The sequence below is a fragment of the Suricata suricatta genome, chromosome 10 (assembly GCF_006229205.1).
Source record: "Suricata suricatta isolate VVHF042 chromosome 10, meerkat_22Aug2017_6uvM2_HiC, whole genome shotgun sequence".
NCBI classification, from domain to species: domain Eukaryota; kingdom Metazoa; phylum Chordata; class Mammalia; order Carnivora; family Herpestidae; genus Suricata; species Suricata suricatta.
Genome location: NC_043709.1, coordinates 101,178,711 through 101,200,821, shown reverse-complemented (window position 1 = coordinate 101,200,821; position 22,111 = coordinate 101,178,711). Strand labels below are relative to the sequence as shown.

The 22,111-nt window shown below is 38.3% G+C and overlaps 1 protein-coding gene across 3 annotated transcripts in view; it reads left to right on the top strand.

The window, feature by feature from the left end:
• The first annotated feature begins 65 nt into the window (after positions 1-65).
• The window catches only part of TULP3 (TUB like protein 3), a 61,538-nt gene continuing 39,492 nt past the window's right edge, over positions 66-22,111 (top strand). Inside the window, exon 1 of one of the 3 annotated variants that reach the window (XM_029954231.1) lies at positions 66-624. The gene's annotated coding sequence lies outside the window, so the exon portion shown is untranslated. The remainder of the gene's footprint in view (positions 625-22,111) is intronic. The other 2 variants (XM_029954229.1, XM_029954230.1) reach the window with 2 other exon arrangements.

The window sequence follows — 22,111 nt, the reverse complement described above, 5'->3', positions numbered from 1 at the left end:
GCAGAGGTCGGTGAGTCCTAACATTACAGACCTTGGGAACGCTCTGGGTGGTCTTTGGGTACAAGCTGCTGGGGTGTGCGGAGGCCGCTCCGTGGGTGGCGGTTAGGGGGATGGGCCACTTTTCCGACGAACTGACTTCGCCACTGGAAGTCAACACAGCAGAAGCGAACACATCCCTCCGCCCTTGGCCCCTTCCCGGCGCCGCGATCCAGGGACCAGCCCCAGCGCGTCACCAAAGCTCTAGCGCAGGCGCCTTAACTCCTAGCGTCTCCGCCCCTTAGAAACCCTCCCGCATCTCGGGGCGGCAGCAATAGTCAATGAGAGAAGAGCGGCGGACACCGGGACCAATAGGCGGTGGCGACAGTGCAGAGTGCGGTTGCCAGGGGGCGGGTCCCGGCTGCCTGCCAGGCTCGCCACCCCAGCGGCGGCGTCGGGGGGTCTGGACGTGGTTGCCACTTCCTGAGCTGTGGGGATGGAGGCGTCGCGCTGCCGACTCGGACCCCGCGGGGACAGGTCCGAGAGGGTGGTGGCTGGTTTCGTCTCGAGCGGGGCGGAAGGATGGAGTGAGACTGTGGCGGTCCTCTGGGAGCTCTGAAGAGAGGGCGGTGGGCTTGGGGTGTGGAGGTAGGGACGGATTTGGCGGCAGGAGGCGAATCCCCTGTCCCCTACTCGGCGGTGGAGTATCCCCTTTTTATCCGTGGGCGGTAGGAGGCAGCGGGTCAGCAGCCTGGATCGGGAGCAACGACTTTGTGTTCTGGTCTCTTCTGCTTGGGAAACTCTTGGGAGTTTTGGTTACGAGCTCGCGTTGCTCTCTGGGCCTGGCTTACTCAAAATGTGCGGTGTTCTTGCTTCTCACGCATTGCCCAGCAGCGTCATCATAACTGAGGTGGATGAAGTCTTTCCTGGGGGTGTCGAAGGGGAAGGTTGTGGGTGATATTTAATCATTTGCTCTAATGCCATTGTTTTTGGCAGGCGGTGCTGAATTCTAGAACAGAGCCCGAGGGCTGAAAGTGCAAAACTGTCCTCTCGCTTCTGCTTTATTGTATTTCTCTCTTATTTAGGATTGTTCATCTTGTTTGCAATGTACCATGCCCCTTGTTTGTGCTCCTTTTTCTCTGCATTGTTCCTTTTTCCTGCCTCCGCCAGAGGGAGAGCCTGGGAAATAAAACAATCTGAAATCTCAGTCTGTCAATTTCTTGTTAGCTAGAGGTTAATGAAAAGTTAACAGGGAGCGGCATGAAATCATTGGCTTCAAACTTCGGTATTGTCTGAGGATTGAAATCATACACGCCAACCATATTCCCCGCTTTTTATTCTATTACCAAGGCAAATAAAGATGTAGCACGTAAGGATAGTCTGATGTTTAGATTAGTAGACATTTGAACAATTATAAACCATTTTAAAACGTCACGGAGGAGGCGCTGGGGACAGAAAACACCCATTTCCCTCTTTTGTCAGGTTTTATTTACGTGCTAGCTCCCCTCTGAGAAATTTCTTCGCTATGCTTTCTTTTTTCAAGATGAGAGAAAACCCACATTTACCGATATAAATATGGATATTCCAGGAGGAGGTAGAGCTAAAATTCAGCGTCTTCGTTGAAATTCAGATGGTATTTGTTCACTTGTGGCCATTCAAAAAGTTAATTGAATGAATTTACGGCAGTAAATTTCATGGATACCAGATGTTTGATATATGACGCATGATTTTGGCGGGAGGGGGGTGGTGTGAGGGCGTGGGGAAGGAATTGACTTTGAAACAGACCACGAGACAAAATAGTTTTTAATTTATTGGACCTGAAGTTTAAAGGGATAATTTAAAAATTTCCCTCCTTTTTCTTCCCAAAGAAAACAGCTCTTTAATTTAAAAACTGACATCAAAGGAGAGTGTGAGTCACTAAATATTTCTCCTGCCTTAGGTAATTTTAAGTGCAGGTCCTATCACTGTTTAACTCAGTTGTTGCTGAGGGAGAGTGGAACGTCTCTTCTATTTTGACTTCAGATTGTGTGTTTAATGTTTTTGATCAGTTTTTAATATCAGTACCTTTCAGTGTGAGGTATAACATCTGACTTTTAAGTTTCCTGTGATTTTTTTTTCCTTTGAATTATGTGACTGTTTTCCCATGAAGCAGATTTGTTTTCAACAAAGTGGAAAAATTACAAACAAACTCCAAATATTTTTCCTATTTCTGAAATACGTGGTGAAAATTGGAGATGGAATTTGAAACAGCACTCTCAGGACCTTTGTTGAAGCTAGGCATTTTATAGTTTAGTTTCCCTGGAGATGACTATAGTTGGCTAGTGCTAGAACTTGAGCTCTTTCTGGCCTTTTGTTCCTGATAGATAATTGAAGGCATGGTGAGAGATTTCTCTGTGTGATGTGACCTTGCGGCCCAGTTGACTTAGAAAGTCCTAGTCTGTGGTTTATCCATACGCCATGCTTTCTCTTTAGAAATATTAACAGTAGTAGCTGGAGGTTATGTATCATCCAGGCTGCTTATCCTCTCTCATGTTCTCTCTTTTTAAGATGTTTCATCAGATCAACTAATTGTTGACAAATAGAGAGACTTACCCAGGGCTCAAATATATTCAGATTAACTAATGCAGGACTGTAGTATGTTTGGTAAATATTAAAAGCTCTTAATATCCAATCATGCATGTATTTTTCCAAATGTGAAAGCTGAATACAGACATAGTAGGGAGAGAATAATCCCTGTAGTAAATTTTCTTTTTTCAAGATCTTTCTGTTCCAAGGAGACAGATTCAGATAGTTTTTGGAATAGTTTTTATTTTCCGACTTATCTTATTTTTTCCTATGGAAACTCTGCTGTTTTCCCTGCCTTTGAGCCTGTTGAAAGAAAATGCTAACATTTCTGCTTACTAAGGGGAAAAGTATGCTTGAAATTACTCAGAGGAGGAAAGTTGCCTTGCTTCTCCGTATTTTAGGATTTTAGGACTAGAAGTGAATTTGATAATTCCCCTAGGTCTCCTGTTTGAGAATAGTGGAATTATTATGGCTTCTTTCAAACTAGAATTTCCTGTAGTCAGCTTTTGCTGTATTTTCTCTGAATCGATTCACTAGAAATAAGTTTTTTGTTCTACTGAATCTATTCTGCCTCATCAAACATCCTTACTGTTTGTTAGTAATAATGAAAGCTACACAATTTTCCTGACCTGGTTACAACTTAAATCCACTTATCCTTGAGAGAAGATACCCTATCCACACGCTGACTGATGTACTGTCTTTATTCACTTACTTTAATACCTGGTATGAGGCTTGATAATGAGGATTACCATGTCTGTCTCTGCCTTAGAACCTCTGTGAAAACATGAACCATTAGCATTGTGTCGTATGAGTCACCAGAACCCCCTGGAAGACCACAGTTCTCAAGAGGGTTAGAGTAATACTTTTATTTTTTATAAGATGGCATTTGCTGCTTTACCACATGGTATTGTGGGAGGCCCTGGAAACTTCTACTGGGTTCCTGAGTTCTACTCCCAGCCTTTTCACTGTGTGTCATGTTGAGCCGCACATCTCCTCCTTTGCCTTTACTTTTCTTCTCTGGAAAATGAGGGCTTCTTAGGATGCCCTCAGCGATTTATAATGAATTAATAAAATAGCAAATCTATATATTTTTAACAACACATGGCTCAAATTTCAACAGGTACAAAATGATTTTCAGTAAAAAGTTTGTCTTTTCTTACTATCTTCATGTCATGTAGTTCATTGATGGGCATCTTAAGGGGCCTTTCAAATATATTAAATAATCTTCAAATATTCTTTCCCCACTCCTAAAATTTGATGATTTTGAGTTCTAGGGTAAAATAGAATTAACTAAACTCAGCTATCTACTTTCATCATGGATAAGATGTATTTTTAGAATACGAACTATAGCACAGCACCTGGGTGGCTGAGTCGGTTAAGCATCTGATTCTTGATTTCAGCTCTGGTCATGATCTCACAGTTTGTGGAACTGAGCCCCGAGTTGGTGGAGCCTGCTTGGGATTCTCTCTCCTTCTCTCTCTGCCCCTCCCCTGCTTGCACTCTCCCTCTCTCAAAATAAATAAATAAATAAAAACATTAAAAGAAAGTTTTAAAAAATGACCACATTAAAAAGAATATGAACTATATAGTTACTGCAAGTTTTAAATTTTTTTCTGTGGTAATTAAAGAATAGAAAACAGAACTGTAAGAAGAAAACAAATTCCTTTTCAGACTTCTGAAAGAATAAATCATTCCTATTCAGCTTTTCAGGAAGAAACCTCAATAGATCTTCAGTTTGCCTTTGATTTTAAGTTTTCACGTGAAACAAATTTAATAGAGGATGGACCTGTTTCCCAATTGCAGCGGTTTAATTTTGTTGCAGCAATGCATGAGCCGGAGACAAAGTCGGGGAGCAGTGTTTGGTCTGAGTAAAGTTCTTAAGCTGTGTGTGTGTTTTTAAAGGGAAGATCTGTCCAGATAAAATGATCAGTAATAAGGGCTTACGTTTGGGTAGCCTTGGCAGCCCTCGTAGTGTTTCACTCATTTGATCTCTTTTGAGCTTTATAGCCCCGAAGAGAGCAGGGCTGTTGTTATCTGCATTTTATAGGTGGGGAAGTTAAGGCTCAGAAAGGGTGTGATGTACCTAAGGTCACATGACCAGTAAATGATGTAGTCAAAGGTAAAATTCAGAAGTAAAATCCAGGCTTTTGATATCTTTTTTTTAAGGTTTATTTATTTTTGAGAGAGAGAGGGAGCAAGCGAGTGGGGGAGGGGCATAGACAGAGAGGGAGACACGGAATCTGAAAATGTCAGCACAGAGTCTGATGTGGGGCTCACTCACGAACTGTGACATCATGACCTGACCAATTTATTTTTGAGAGAGAGACCAAGCAGGGAAGGGACAGAGAGAGAGGGGGAGAGAGAGTCAGAAATGGGCTCTGTGCTGACAGCAGCCAGCCTGTTGGGCTGGAACCAGGAACTGTCAGGTCATGACCTGAGCCACCCAGGTGGCCCTGGGCTTTTGACTTCTAGTCCCCTCTTCCCTCCCCACCCCTAATCCCCAGCCACTTTTCAAAATATCTATTCCAAATATTCTGGATGCCATTTTTACATATAAATAATAACAACTGATATTGATTACATTCTAATTATTTTAAGGATGAGCAGTTGAAATCAGATATTTAGTGAAGTACAAATGAGTATTAATTTCATCTGTTGTAAAGGCAGTAGAAATACTTCTTTGGTATTGTTAGGAGGAAAAAAAGCGCTTTCATCTCTACCCAAGAAATAAGTAACATTCCTGAAGAGAGAAATGTAATCCCTGAGGAAAGGAGAATCAGGCAAAAGGTAAAAGGAACTTAGATTCTGAGTAACATGCTTTTTTTAAATCTAGAAAGAAGAAATGAAGATTTTTGGCTTCTGAATCAAATTATGCATTTAAAATAACCTTTCTGATTGGTTCACTCAAAAGAATGTTGTTGCTTTTGTTCTGTGGAACCTGCAAACAGAGTTCATTCTAAAGTAATTCTCCTTGCTGCATTATTGGGGCCAAATAAATGATTAAATCAGCTGCCAACCTTTCCTTGTTGCCTCTCTCCCCAAACAATTCCCCCTTCTCTCTGAAGGGAAGAAACTGGCCCCACTAAATGGGACTCTTAGGAAATGATTTTTCATTCCCTCGCTTCAATGAAGTTAGTTCCAGATTGTGGCAGTCATTCAAGTAGAAGACCGCTGAGGCTGGAATACTAACATTTGGCCTCAGATGAGGAAGGACAGATTTCAAAGGAGTCTTTTCTGGCAGTCCTAACAACGTTTCGTTCAGGCCAGAGGTATTCTTGGTGTCTCGGTACATGTGAAAATATGGCCTTCCAGTATTGACATTTGGGATTTGGTCAAGGCGAACCTATTTGCCAGTTGACTTAGAGAAAATTACTTTATTGATAGCTCTTGCCCCACTACTTGACACCGTAATTAGTTCAGACAATGAAATCTGATGACTCTTTTTCACTGTATGTACTATAATCAATTCCTCCCATGGGTTTCTTGGGCATGCACACACTGGCTTGGAAATTCTGCAATACAATTGGATTGGCATTTTGACTGAAAAGATTCTTTGCCAACTTACTGAAATACCATGGCAGTGAAATTCTAGACTCTGCTGACCGTTTGAGTGTATGTGGTCAGTGGTGTAGTTTAGCATGCTGAGTTGTTCTCCTTTTTGGCTGTTTAGTGTCCAAGTCTTTGTGTGGACCTATATTTTCATTTCTTCTGCATATACACCTAGGCTGAGTTATTGGGTTATATGGTAACTCTATGTTCTACAACTTGAGGGGCTTGTTTTCCCAAATGGCTGCAACATTTTACATTCCCCCTAGCACTGTGTTAGGGTTCCAGTGTCTCTACATCCTCAGCATTACTTGTCACTGCTGTCCTTTATGATTATAGCTATCCTAGTGGATGTGAAGTAGTAGCTCATTGTGCTTTTGATTTGCATTTCCCTAATGATGAATAATGTTGAGCATTTTTTCATGTGCTTATTGGTCATTCTTATATTTTTAGAGAAATATCTGTTCGTTTACTTTGCACGCTTTGCACATTTTTCAGTTGGGTTGTCTTTTCATTCCATAGTTGTAAGAGTTCTTTATATGTATTCTGGCTATAATTCCCTATCAGATAAATGATTTACAGGTATTAACTCTTGGTCAGTGAATTACCTTTTCATTTTCTTTTATTTTATTTTTTGATGTTTATTTATTTTTGAGAGAGAGAGAGGGAGCACGGGTTGGGAGGGGCAGAGAGAGAGGGAGACACAGGATCTGAAGCAGGCTCCAGGCTCTAAAGTGTCAGCACAGAGCCTGACACGGGGCTCGAACCCATGAACTGTGAAATCATGACCTGAGCCGAAGTTGGTCCCTTAACCAACTGAGCCACCCAGGTGCCCCTTTTTATCTAACTTTAAAATGCATTTATTTATCAAACATCTGTTTCACATCTTCTATGTTCTGGGCATCATGTGCCATTGGCAATGTTGAGTAATGTGAGAAAGTACTGATGTTCATTAAGTTTCTTTCATAATTTTGCTTTTCTTTTGAGTGTTCAATGTGGTGTTTCAAAAGTCATAAGAGAAATTACTGTGTGTGTCACTTAGCTCAGCAGAGGCACTGTTTTGGCAGTTGCTCTGTTGCAGTGAAAACAGGAGAATTCCCAGGGAAGTGTAGAGTGCATCTCCTGACACCACAGCCATAGCATAAACACCCTATTAATGACATTGACGTGGATAAATTTAGTTTCATCACCCACAAGCTTGCACTTGAACCAGAAATATGCACACATTCCCTTAACAGATCTCTCCTAAAAGTGTCAACTGTCTTCCTAAGACAGCACAGTGCTCCTGTGGGTGTTCTGGGGTTCATGTTGCTAACTTGGATAATGACAGCAGTTTTGATTTCTAGTTAAAAAATAATCAACAAAAATTCTCAGGGTTGTGAGTTCAAGCCCCACATTGGGCATAGACCTTACCAAAAAAAGAGATAATTAGAGCCAACTGGCTGGCTAAGTTGGTAAAGCATGCAACTCTTGATCTGGGGTTGTGAGTTTGAGCCCCAAATGAAAATAGGGCACCTGGGTAGCTCAGTTGGTTAAGTGTCTGACTTCAGCTCAGGTCATGATCTCACAGTTTGTGAGTTCAAGCCCTTGCCTTGGGCTCTCGGCTGACAGCTCAGAGCCTGGAGCCTGTTTCTGATTCTGTGTTTCCCTCTCTCTTTGCCCTTCCACTGCTTACACTCCGTCTCTGTCTCTCTCTCAAAAATAAAATTTAAAAAACCTTTAAAAAGTAAATAACAACCTTTATAGTCTTTTTTTTTTTCATTTTAAAATGCACGCATTTAGGAGCCTTCAAACATCTTTTGAGTGAACACCTGTAGCAATTAGTGGAGATCACATCAGTGTGCTTATAACTGAGACATTGGGTTGATTAGTATGTAGCAGAACATTGCTGGCTCTTATATTAATTTCAACCAAACTCAGTTCTGATACAGTCTACCCAAGGGAGTGTCTGTTCCCGCAGGGTAAGGGCTGGGTCCCACAAGACTGCCCCCTCCCAGCTACTGCTGGTTTCAGATGTCATTCACAAGCCTCAGTTAGCACCTGTGCCTCTGACCAACTGGCTGTAGACTGTAGGTTCCAAACACCTCTTCCTCGGGTTCAATTAATTTGCTAGAACAGCTCACAGAACTCAGGGAAACACTTAACATTTACTGGCTTATTAAAGGATATGATAAGGATGTGGAAGAAGGCCAGAGGAAGAGCTCCGTAGGGCAAGGCCTGGGAGGGTCCCAAGCGCAGGAACTTCTGTGCCCGTGGACTTGGGGTGTGTCACCCTCCCAGTGTGGGTGTGTTTGCCAACCTGGAAGCTCTCCAGACTCTCTACTTGTGGGATTTAATGGAGGCTTCATCAGATAGGTGTTCTCAATCATGAACTCCATTCTCACCCCTCCCTCTTCCAGAGAATGAGGAGCCTGGCTGAAAATTCCAAGCTTCTTATCAGGGTTTGATCTGTCAGGTGACCTGCCTTTCACAAGCACAAAATTCAAAAAGATCCAAAGAGTACATAATGAAAAGTAAGAATGCTTCCCATCCCCTACCTGTTTCATTTCCCCCTGAAGGCAATACTGATACCAGCTTACTGTGTATCCTTCCACAGATCTCTGCATTTTCAGATGAAATATATGTATATATATTTTCTTTTATAAATGATGGTAAATACTCCCCAATTTTATGCACCTTGCCTTTTTCAATTAATAAAACATCCTTGGAAATTGTTCCAAGTCAGTATCCCTACATTTCTATATATTTCCCTATTTTATTCATATCAGTGCTTTTTTTTTAAACAGCTGCATGGTATTGATTGTATGAATATGGTATACTTTATCTAATCAGTCGCTACAGGTGAGAACATTAGATAGTGCTATCTTCTGTTACAAACAGTGTTGCAAAGTTCTGTAGTTTATAATCATACTGGACATTTGGCTAAAGTTGGGAAATAATAAGTTAATAAAGAGCATACATTTCCCTAAAGATGAGTTGCTTTAAGAGTGTAAGTTGCATTCATTAGTGATTAGAAATTTTACATTTCATACCAACATATTTTTTAATATTTCAAAAACTAATGTTAAAAGAAATCTGTGATCATTATCCACAACTGAGCATATTTGTTGAAAACAGAAATAATGGAACTCTGGGAGTTATTGGAAGGTTGGAATGGAGAGAGGGAAAGAGTGGGAACTTGTGTCTGTTGCTTTTTTTTTCTTAATACATTGACACTATTTATGATAATTCCTTATGAAAGGTTTAGAGTAAAGATCACTGCTCCCTCTTTGATGAATTATATTAACAGAGGCCACACATTTTATTTGTAGCTGCTTGAATTTATTGAGTGTCCGTCATGGTTTTATAAGTAGTAGACCATTTTATTGTAACACAAAGATTTTCTCTAACTTTAACATTTAATAATGTTAGTATCATTAACTATATCTTTAACTCTTATGAAACACATAGGCAAGTTAAAAATTCGGAAAATAATACAGATTTAATGCGTGCTTCCTATGTACCTGACACTATTCTAACCATCTTCTATTTATTATTTTGTCTAAATCTTACATTGTCATATAAGATAAGAATTATTATCTGGCAGAAGTTAAATAACTTATCAGAGGTAGTAAAGAGCCATGATATTAAAAAGCCAAACAGTCTAGAGTCTGGATCCAGAGGCTGTCCTTAGATTATTCTTCTGTAAGGCTGATTGACTTTACTTTCATTCTCAAATGTTTTATGAGATCATTATTATTATCCCTTTTATTAGGGAAGCAAAATGTAGAAAAGTAAGATTGTTTGCCCAGAGTATGTTTATGAAAGGCCTAAGGCTAGTGCTTTCAATTTAGGAGTATCGATAGGTGGGGCTTCTGGGTGGCTCACTGGGTTGAGCATCTGACTTCATCTCAGATCTTGATCCCGCAGTTCTGAGTTTAAGCCCTGCATCAGGCTCTACTAACAGCTTAGACCCTGGAGCCTGCTTCGGATTCCATCTCCCTCTCTCTCTCTGTGCCCCTTTCCTGCTCATGCTCTGTCTCTCTCTGTATCTCAAAAATAAATAAATGTTAAAAAATAATTTAAAAAAAGAGTAGGTAAAGATCCTAGGGGAAAGATGATAGGGTTTTCCTTCTCGACTTTGAACAGCATAGCTGTTGAGCAATCACTGATTTGACTATGGCTAAGACAGCCATTTATATGTTTGAGTAGATTGTTCTTGTCCTTCCTGTTTATTTTATCTGTCAACTGAGAGACTTTTTTACATTTACACTAACAAAACAATTCACAAGGAAGGGTGTGTGGCTTAAAAATATAACAGAACTGAAGTAGCAGGAAACAAGAAATGATCATTCCCTCTGCTCTGTAGGAGGAATTGTATTATGTCCCCATATCAGCTCTAGAAGGAACTTCCCAGGAGTCATGAGCATCATGGTCTGCAATATGTTGTAGTCTTGAAATGCCTTTTCTTTTTGATATTTTGCCATTTGATGTTCCATACAAAGGGGTGAAATTCAGTATGATGTTGATCATTGAAAGAATTGGTCAGGAGAAAAGAGAAAGAAGCCTCAAGAAACAAAGACCAGGCACTACATTTGGGGGAAGAAGGGATCTCTTCATTGGTATCAGTAAAGGTCTGATCCTTATTAAAGTAAATGCTGAGCAACTCCAGGGTTGTGGGATCTGGGGGTGGATACGGCGGGGAGCGAATACTTCCCTGTTCCCTTTTCATTGACTTTTCTGGTCCCTGATTCATCTACATCTTTTCAGCAATTTATCAATTCACATCCATATTCACATTTATAAATGTTTATCATATGCATATAAAACAATGAAAATAACTTACATGTCGTTCACTAAAATTATTCTGATTTCCTTGTTACAAATGCTGTGTATAATCTCACAGGTACACATGCCAAAATTCCTTGGCAGGGGGAAATGAAGAAGTGAAGGATGTCACAATATGACAAAATATTATGAATCAGTGAATGGGAATAAATACTAAAATTTCAGGTGTGTTCATTTGAAAGGCATATGGGAAATTTAGGCTTTTCAAAGGAGTTCAAAAGGAAAAATTTTTAAAGAGAGTTGTATTTTGAAAGGGTCTTTAAAAATACGGAGTACAAAACATTACTTTGCGTTGGCTGATGGTATAGTTGAAGGTTATACCAAGATGGTAAAAGGCAGTATCTATTCTCCTACAGAAAATTACCTGTTTATGGAATATTTATATATATTAGATATCAATTTTGTCCTTTTTTTAATGTTTTTTTATAAGTTTATTTATTTTTGAAAGACAGAGAGACAGAGCGTGAGCAGGGGAGGAGCAGAAAGAGAGAGGGAGACACAGAAGCAGGCTCCAGGCTCTAAGCTCTCAGCACAGAGCCCAATGCGGAGCTCGAATCCATGAACTGGGAGATCATGACCTGAGCCGAAGTCGGCCGCTTGATCAACTGAGCCATCCAGGCACCCCACTCTTGGTCTTTTCTAAGAGAAAGTTTGAATTAGAGATGGCAGTTGTAACTGATCTATTAATTTGTATCAGACCAGTTTTAGGTGTCCTAGTAATCTTGGTAACAAATAAAATGTAAAGTATAAAATTCTTTCATATAGTGGTTGAGAGCATAAGCTTTGGAACTAGACTCCCTGGGTTTGGATCCTGGCTCTCCCATTTACTGATTGTGGGGCCACATAAATTTAGCTATGCCTCAGTCTCCCCAACTGTAAAATAAAGGTTGAATTACTTTAGTTCAACAAAATAGTCTATACTGAACTTAGATCTCAAATCTCTCAGAGCCAATTAAAAATCCCAGGAGAGTCTGATTACTTCAGCCTTTATCAGGTGTCTATTCCAGTCTGTCAGTTTGTGGCCATGGAAACAGAATAATAAGCTGTATAAATATGCAAGTCATCCAGTCTTGTCAGAAATAGGGGATTCTTTTGGTCAAGGCAGGAACTTAAAAGCACAGTATTGATAGTATCATTTTTTTAATTAATAGATTTTAGTTTTTAGTGCAGTTTTTAGGTTTATAGAAAAATAAATGGAAGTATGGAGAGTTCCTGGATAACCCCTCACCCACACCCCCAGGCCCCTTAGTATTAACATTTCGCATTAGCATGGTACACTTTTTATAAGTGATGAGCCAATACTGCTATGTTATTATTAGCTAAAGTCTATAGTTTACATCAGGGTTCACTCTTTGTGTTGTATATCCTGTGAGTTTTGACAAATGTAAAATGGTGTGGATCTCCCATTATGGTATCATCCAGAATAGCTTCACTGCCCTAAAATCCTCTGTGCTCTACTTCTTCATCTCTCCACTGATCTTTTTTGTTGTTGTTGTTTATTTTTTAGAATTCAGGAATAATTAGCACACAGTGTTGTGTTAGTTTCAGGTGTACAGTATACTGATTCAACAACTCTATACATTTCTCAGTTCTCATCAAGATATGTATACTTATTCCCCTTTATCTGTTTCATCCATACCCCTACCCACCTCCCCTCTGGCAATTACCAGTTCATAAAATATATATATATATATATATATATATATATATATATATATATGTATGTGTGTATATATATATAAAGTATATACAGGTTTTTTTTTTGGATTTGTGTCTTTTAGGGGCGCCTGGGTGGCTCAGTTGGTTAAATGTCCAACTTGAGCTCAGGTCATGATCTTGAGCCCTGCATCAGGCTCTGTGCTGACAGCTCAGAGCTTGGACCTTGCTTCATCTTCTGTGTCTCCCTATTTCTCTGCCCCTTCCCTGCTCATACTCCCTCTCTGCCTCTAAAAAATTAATACACGTGATAAAAAATTTTTTAAAAGATTGGTGTCTTTCACTTATCACTATACCTTTAATATTCCTCCAAGTCTTTTTTTCTGTGGCTTGGTAGCTCAGGAATAATAATAATCTGTATGGATGTACCACAGTTTGTCCATTTAACTATTGAAGGACATCTTGGTTGCTTCCAGTTTTTGGCAATTATGAATAGATTTGCTATAACCACAATGAAAATATTCATGTGCAAGTTTTTGTGAGGACAAAAGTTTTCCACTCATTTGAGTAAATACTTAGGAGCACAATTGCTAGATCATATGTAAGAGTGAGTTTAGTTTTGTTAGAAACTGCCAAACTGTCTTCCAAAGTTGCCATTTTGTATTCCCACCAGCAATAAGCAAGATTTCTTATTGCTCCACATCTTTGCCAACATTTGGTGGTGTCAGTGTTTTGGATTTTAGCCATTATAATAGGCATGCAGTGGTAACTCATTGTTTGTTTTTTGCCATTCCCTAATGGCATATGATGTGGAACATCTTTTCATATTCTTATTTGACATCTGTATATCTTTTTCCGTGAGGCGTCTGCTTGGATCATTTGCCCATTTTTTAATTGAATTGTTTTCTTACTGTTGAGTTTTAAGAGTTCTTTGTATAATTTGGATATGACTCGTTTATCAGATATATGTTTTATAAATACTTTCTGGCAGTTGACCTTATTTTTCACCTCCCCTGGCCTCTGCTTTTCTACGGTGATCTCCTAGTTGGCAGGGCTGCACAGTGCCTTATACTGTTGGCTAGTGAGGCTCGATATCACCAACAAGTGGTGACACTAACATAGGCTTCCTAGCAAAGTCCTCACATCTGTGTCAAAGTGTATATAGGAAGTTGTCAACTTCCTTTTTCTAATATTTCCCCCCAGATATTAGTTATTGCACAGTTAACAGAGGAACAAGAAAAAAAGGAAAGGTTACCCCCAATTCTATGATCTCCTCTTTTTCCTGCATTCTCTCTGCATTCTCTTTACTTTTCCATATAGGAAGCAGTATAATCTTTGGAGGGTACCAAAACAATTTGCCACCTTTAAAATTTGTTTTTATATATTCTTAGCTAGTTAAATAAGAGACCCATATTTTTATGTTTCTTTTATTAGTAAGAAGATGGAGGTTTTGAAAGATTTTGGGAAATAACTCAGTAGTAGAGTAGAAAAGAGACTCCCTTCTCTCTTGTCTACTCACTATTCTGTTCTCACATCTATTAGAATTACTGCTACTGTTAGATTAGCACCCTGTCCTCGCTGTAAATGCTGATGCTGTCTGCAGTGGACTATATCGCCATTGGAGCCTATGGTAATCTTTTAAAGCATGAACTTTGGTACTCGAGGTGAGTTTATAAGGATATACGGATAAGGTTGACTGGGCGGCTCAGTTGGTTAAACATCCAACTCTTGATTTCAGTTAAGGTCATGATCTCACAGTTTCATGAGTTTAAGTCCTGCATCAGGCTTTGCGCTGACCCTGCAGAACCTTCTTGGGATTTTCTCTCTCTTTCTCTGCCTCTCCCCTGCTCGTGTTGTCTTGTCACTCTCAAAATAAATAAATTTTTTAAAAAGGATATACGGATAGTTCCCCAATTTATAGCTGTATTTATGTTCCAAACATTAGTATGAATTGGTTGCTTGGCACTTAGGATGTTTTCCCGTAGACAAATCTTTCAAATGGAGATTGGATTTCCAGAGCAATACATAAGAATAAATATAACTCAGGCTTCTAAAACAGTTACATGATTGGGGCATCATGGTGGCTCAGTCGGTTAAGCTTTTGACTCTTGGTTTCAACTCAGGTCATGACCTCATGGTTCTGTGGGTTTGAGCCCCACATCAGGCTCTGTGCTGGCAGTGTGGAGCCTGCTTGGGATTCTCTGTCTCCCTCTCTCTCTACTCTTCTGCCACTCACTCTGTCTCTCTCAAAATAAATAAGTAAAGTTTTAAAAAAACCAATTATGTAATTTTTTATTTATCATGGTTCGAAGCCTTTCTTAGCTTGACTGGAAACCTAACTACTAATTAAAAGAATTTTTATGGAGCGGCACCTGAGTGGCTCAGTGGGTTAAGTGTCCAACTTGAGCTCAGGTCATGATCTCATGGTTCCTAGGTTTGGGGCCCACATCAGCTCTGTGCTGACAGCTTGGAACCTGGAGCCTGCTTCAGATCCTTGGTTTCCCTCTCTCTTTCTCAAAAACAACTAAATAAGCATTTAAAAATGTTTTAAAGAAATTTTATGGAGCCAGTCGTCCTATAAGTGACCTAGGTTGTGGTAGGTAAAGGCATATTATTCATTTTTTACATTACTCATCTAGGATTAACTCCTCTTAGAATGATTTTGTCATTTGTATGTGCATATGTTCCCAAGTTGAGAATGTCTGTCTAATCCCCCAAGGAGAGGGAATGGCACTAAAACTCCTTCTGGGTGGATCGTACCTATGTTAATGTGTTTTTCACAGGGTATTGCAACCATCCAGCTATATTTGGTACTCATCAGAGTGACTAGTCAGTACTCAGTAGACTAGTCTCACCAGACTCACTGGGCTTCTTACCTCTGGGTCACCAGGGTACTCTATGGTCCTTTTTATATTATGCTCAGTATTGTTGGAATTAAAGAGTGAATTCACTGTACTGACCTGTGGCCCACCTTTGGAGCAGTGAAAAAAGTGGATGCTTTAGCAAACAATTTCCAAAGCACTTTTACATATATGTCTCTGTATACTTTCACATGTAACTATCTGATACTTACAGACAACTCCGTGAGGTAGATACTACTGTCCACATTTCACAAATGAGGCAACTAGGGCTTAGGTGTGTCAATTGATTGTTAAGGGGAAACTGTGAGGCAGTACTGGAATCAGAATTTGAACCAGATTTTCAGACTTCGAATACTGAGCTTTTACTACTACTATTATCCTTCAAAGCCACTGATTTTTATTCTCTTTAAATATAAGATGTGGAAAGTTTCATGATTGTTTTGGATAATCTGGGCTATTTGGCCATTGTGGTGGTAGTGGAGCCCTGCTTGAATTAATAAGCAATGCAGTGTTACTTTAAAAATGGGAAAACAGTGACACTTTAAAGAGCTGCTGGCTGTACCTTTTTCCTCCCCCTACAGTAGTCCTTGGCTTTTATTTTATTTACTAATTTTTAACATTCAAGCTTAAAATTTGTATGTAGTAAAATCTGTCATTTGTTTCCTTAATACTTTCTGGGCTTTATGTCTTACTATGACTTATCTATAGTTCATGTTATAAAAACACCCTATGTTTTCTCAAATTTATGTTTAGTGTTTTTTTTTAATGGTGTTAAATTATACATAACATAAAATTCACCATTAGCCTTTTCTTTTTTTTTTTTGCCATTAACCATTTTTAAGTGTACAGTTCAGGGGTATTAAATACATTCACATTCTTGTACAGCCCACCCCATCCCCAGAACTCTGTTCATCTTGTAAAACTGAATGAAACTCTACCTGTTACCCAGTAACTTCTCATCCTCCCCTACTCCCAGCCCCTCCCCCAGCCCCTGGCAACCACCACTCTACTTTCTGTCCCAGAAGTTAGACTATTCTAGATAACTGTTATAAATGGAGTCGTGCAGTATTTGTCTTTTTGTAACTTTTTGTAGCGTGTGTCAGAATTTCCTTCCTTTGTAAGTTTGATTAATATCCCACTGTTTATATGTGCCGCATTCTGCTTATCCATTGAAATGTTGATGGCTGCTTGGGTTGCTTCTGCATTTTAGCTGTTGTAAATAATGCTGCTGTGAACATGAATGTACACATATCTCTTTAAGACCCTGCTTTCAATTCTTTAGGGTAAATACCGAGAAGTGGAATTGCTGGTTTACGTGTTAATTCCGTTTTTAATGTTTTGAGGAACGTCCATATTGTTTTCCACAGTGGCTGTACCATATTACATTTCTGCGAGCAGTGTACAAGTTCCAATTTTCCACGTCCTTGCCAGCTTTTGTTTTCTGGATTTTGGACAGTAGGCCTCCTCAGATGTAGGAGGTGGTATCTTACTGTAGTTTTCATTTGAATTTCCCTAATGTGTGCCAGTTGAAGATGTTTTCATATGCTTATTGGCCATTTGTCTTTATCTTTGGAGAAATGTCTTGCCCATTTTTGAATTGGCCTGTTTTGTTGTTGATATTGTTGACTTTTAGGAGTTCTCTATGTTTTTGGTATTAATCCCTTATCAGATATATGATTTGCCAATATTATCTCTTATTCTGTGGGATGCCTTTTTATTCTGTGAATAGTCTCTTTTGATATACACATTAAAATTTTTTCCCTAAAGTCCATTTTGTCTATTATTTTGTTACCCATGGTGTCATATCCAAGAAATCAGTGCCAAGTCCTATGTTGTGAAGATTTTGTCCTGTTCTAAGAATTATTGTTTTAGGTCTTACATTTAGGCTCATGATCTTTTTAAGATAATGTTTGTATGTGGTATTAGGTAAGGTCCAAAATCATTTTTTTTGCCATGTGGATATTCAGTTTTCCAACACCATTTGTTGAAAGATTATCTTTTCCGCATTGAATGGTCTTGAAACCCTTGTCAATATCATTTGACTATATATTTGAGGATTTATTTCTGGGCTCTTTATTTTATTCCTTTGGTCAGTGTGTCTGTCTTTATAGCAATACCACACTGATTAGCTTTGTGTAGTTTTGAAATCAGGAAATGTAAATCCTCCAATTTTGTTCTTCTTTTTCAGCATTGTTTTTGACTATTTGGGGTCTCTTGAGATTCCTTATGAATTTTAGGGTGGGTTTTTCTATTTTTGCAAAAAGCATCATTGAGATTTTGACAGGGATTGCATTGAATCTGTAGTGATTACTTTGGGTAGTATTGACATTTAAATTGTATTAAGTCTTCCAACCCATGAACCTGGGATGTGTTTCTATTTGTTTATGTCTCCTTTAATTTCTTTTAGCAGTGTGTTTTGTAGTTTTCATTGTATAAATCTTTCACCTCCTTGGTTAAGTTAATTCCTAAATATTTTATTCTTTTTGATGTGTTGTAAATGGAATTACTTTTATAATCTCCTTTCAGATTGCTTATTGTTTATATATGGAAATGTAACTGATTTTTGTGTGTTGACCTTGTATCCTGCTACTTTGCTGAATTCATTTATTAGGTCTAACAGGGTTTCTTTTGTGTGAAGTCTTTAAAATACTCTGTGTATAAGATCAAATCATTTGTAAACAGAAGTAATTTTACTTCTTTTGTTACAGTTTGGATGCCTTTTATTTCTTTTTCTTCCCTAATTGCTTTGGTTAGAACTTTCAGTACTGTGTTGAATAGAAGTGATGAAAGTGGCATCCTTGTCTTGTTCCTGATCTTAGAGGAAATGCTTTCACCATTGTGTATTGTTTGCTGTAGATTTTCATGTATGGCTTTTAGTGTATGGAGGTAGTTTCCTTCTATTTCTATTCTATTGAGTTTTCTTATCTTGAAAGGATCTTGAATTTTGTAAATGCTTTTGATACGTCAATTTTTTAACTTTATTTTATTGATGTATGCCTGTTTTTAAAAAGCAGGGTGACAGAGGGAAAGAACATGGACTTTGGTGTCTGACATATTTGCATTAAAATTTGCTTCATTTTTTTCTAATTTATGTGACCCTTAGCTTAGCTTAATGCATAACTTAATCTTCTGGGCCACCCTTTATTTATCTACAGAATAATAGCAACCTTCATGGTTCAAATGAACAGTAAATAAGATTTATATGTATAAAGCCCTTAGCACTCTCCCTAGCCAATAGTAGAACCTCTGTCTTTCCCTTTACCCCAGTGACATGTGTTTATTATTATTGTATTTCTGTTGTTGTTAGGCTTTTGTTATACTACTATTATACCATACTACTACTATTGGTTGGACATTGGTTAATATTGTAGACAGGTTTTTTTTTACTTTTATTTTAAGGAGAATTGTGAAGAAACATAATAGACTTAATAAAGAACCAGAGGGCTGAGTAAATTTACAACTATTTTTAAGGTAAAGTTAAAATACCTGTGGTGTTAGGATACTATACTCAAGGGATAACCAATTTATGAGAATTTCTTCAGAAGATGGTAACTCTACTATATCAAACAGGCGAAGGAGTTAAATTATCAAAAGAGAGATTTTGGACATTAAATTATTTTTTTATACTTGCGAGCAGGTTATCTAAATGTGGACTACCAAGAAAGATAATTTCCACTTTCTGTGTGATCCACAGTGCACTGCTGGTCGATAGAGTGTAAACTGATGTAGTTTGGAAAGTTATTTGGCAATAACTAGTCATACCTTTTGACCAGTCTTCTCATTCCAGGAAGGATTTAGGTCCACCCTGTAGCCTTAGTAATCCTATTTCTGGGAATCTGTGTCAAGAAGAAACCTTGAGAAAAAAAAAGAAGAAGAAACCTTGACAGGTGCCTGAGTGACTCAGTTGGTTGAGCATCCAACTCTTGGTCTCAGCTCAGGTCTTGATCTCAGGGTTGTGAGTTCAAGCCCTGCCTTGGGCTCTGTGCTGGGCCTGAAGCCTGCTTAAAAAGGAGGAAGAAATTTTGAAATGCAGATATAAACTTTATTTAAATTTATTTATTTATTTATCTATTTATTATTGAAGTATAATCTATAGTAAAATACACATTCTATGTGTACAGCTCAAGGGCTATTTTAAATATGTATATATCTCTGTGATGTAGATATAGAACATTTCTGTCACCCAGAAACTTTCCTTTGGCCTCTTCCTAGTTATGCCGTACCCTTCAGCCCACAATGGTAACCACTGCTATGACTTCTACCACTATATATGCTTTTGCTGGTTCTTTAACTTAATGTAAGTGAAACCATGCAGTGTATACTCTTGTGCAAGGCTGTTTTCAATCAGCCATAATGTTTTTGAGATTTCACCATGTTGTTGTGTATATTACCAGTTTGTTCTTTTTATTGCTGAGCAGTATTCCATTAAATGAATATACCACAGTTCCCTTGTTTTCCTGTTCATAGATTCGTAATTCTAGTTTTTGGCTTTATGAACATTCATGTACAGGTCTTTTGAGGACATACGTGCTAATTTCTTCTGGATACATATCTGTAACACTTGTCTTTAAATTAGAAACAACATAAGTAAGTATCTAACAATGGGGAGTAGATAGGTATAGATAAAATATTATACAACCACTAAAAATTGTGCTTGTAAAACTGAAGGGAAAAGTTTATGATATATGACATGGAAAAATTAATGCATCATTATTGTGTAGCGCATTTCTATTTACTTTTAATTTTTTATGATGGAAATAAATTACTTTTACTTTTATGATGGAAATTACTTTTCTAATAGACAAATATACATTAAAAATCTGAGTGAGGATCATAGTAGTTTAGATATTATGAATTTTAATTATGTGGGAGGCAGAGAGTAGTCAAGTTGAACTTCTTTTGTATCTTGTATGACTTTCTGAATTTGAATTCCAGATGTTTCTCAGTTGCAGATCAATTATTTGTATCAGGTGAAATAGTTATTCATTATATGGTAAAATATTTCTTTCCCTTAGTAATTAAAAACATGCAAATTGAATAGCCTTGACTTATGTTAATATATTATTAACCTAACAGAAATAGCATCTCAAATTGGCAAGAGTATAGAGAAACAGGTTATTAACTTGCTGGTAGCAATATAAATATGTAGAGTTTTATTTGGAAGGAAAACAATTCACAAGAATTATAGGTAAGGACTCGCAGTAGTATAAGTTATAACTTTTGACTTGAAAATTATGCTTCAAAGAATAAAGATACTCATTGCTGTTCTATAGTAACAAGAAAGAAGAAAATTTATACATTTAACAGAGGGAAAATGTTAGGAGAGTCCATCTTATCAGCTGGGTAGGGCACTTTAACCATAAGACATGACATATATATGAATTTTGTCAATAAAAGGAAGTTCATACGTACATAAAATAATTGAAAATAGACCAAAATGAGTTTTTGGAGTGTTCATAGCAAGTCTGGGCATGTATTGAATTTGTAGTAAGTTTAAGGAGCCAGTTTTACTGTATGGTAATTTGAAATATTAATACAAACAAACTTAGTTTGAGCAAAACAAAAAATGTATATGAAGGTACTGACAAGAATCAGAAACTGATTGTGAGGGGTGCCTGGGTGGCTCAGTCAGTTGAGTGACCAACTCTTGATTTCAGGTCATAATCTTACCATTTGCGAGATTGAGCTCCGCATTGGGCTCTTCACTGATAGCCCAGAGCCTGCTGGGGATTCTCTCCCCCTTGCTTCTCCCTCATGTGCCCTGTCCCTCAAAATAAATAAACTTGGAAAGAAAAAAAGAAATTGATTGTGATGTGAGAATTTGTTATATACTGGGATTTTTTTCCTGTGAAGCACCCCCCCCCCCGCGCCCCCCAACAGAGGGCAAATTTCGTGACCCTGGGATTATGACCTGGGACGAAATCAAGAGTTGGATACTCAGCTGACTGAGCCCCCCACGCTGTTTATGTGTATGTGTGCTAAATCACATTGAATGATACAGTTCTTACTCCTTCACTGTCAGCGATTTTTGAATGTCACTGCTCTAATGGATAGGAAGCTCATATAAAAATACCACCAGGATATTCAGGATAAGCATAATTTAGAAACGTTCAAAGAACTATTGAAGTAGAACAGAGGAAATTATTATGGAGAAATTTGCAACATTTTCATAGAAAAAGTGAAAATTGAACTTAGGGGTGTGTATGTGTATGGCACTTACTGTTCTTGGGGTTCAGTGAGCTTTTAAAACTGTGAATTTATGTCTTTTAACAAACTTGGCGAAATTTCAATGATCATTTCAATTACACACATATTAAACTGTTTGATATTGTCCCATAGGTCCTTGAATCTCTCTGTTCATGTTTTTTAAAAAAAAGTTTTCGTCCCTGTTCTTCAGATTGGATTTTATCTTTTATTAAGTTTTATTTTATTTTTAGAGAGAGGAAGAGAACACCAGGGGAGAAGAGAGGAAGAGAGAGAGAATCCTTTTTGTTGTTGTTGTTTCTTATTTATCTTGAGAGAGAGAGAGCATGAGGAGGGGAGGGGCAGAGAGAGAGAAGGGGAGAGAGAGAGAGAGAGAGAGAGAATCCCAAACAAGCGCTGCACTAGTAGTGCAGGACTTGACCTCCTGAATCACATGATCCAAAGTTAGACACTTAATAAACTGAGCCCCAGGCACC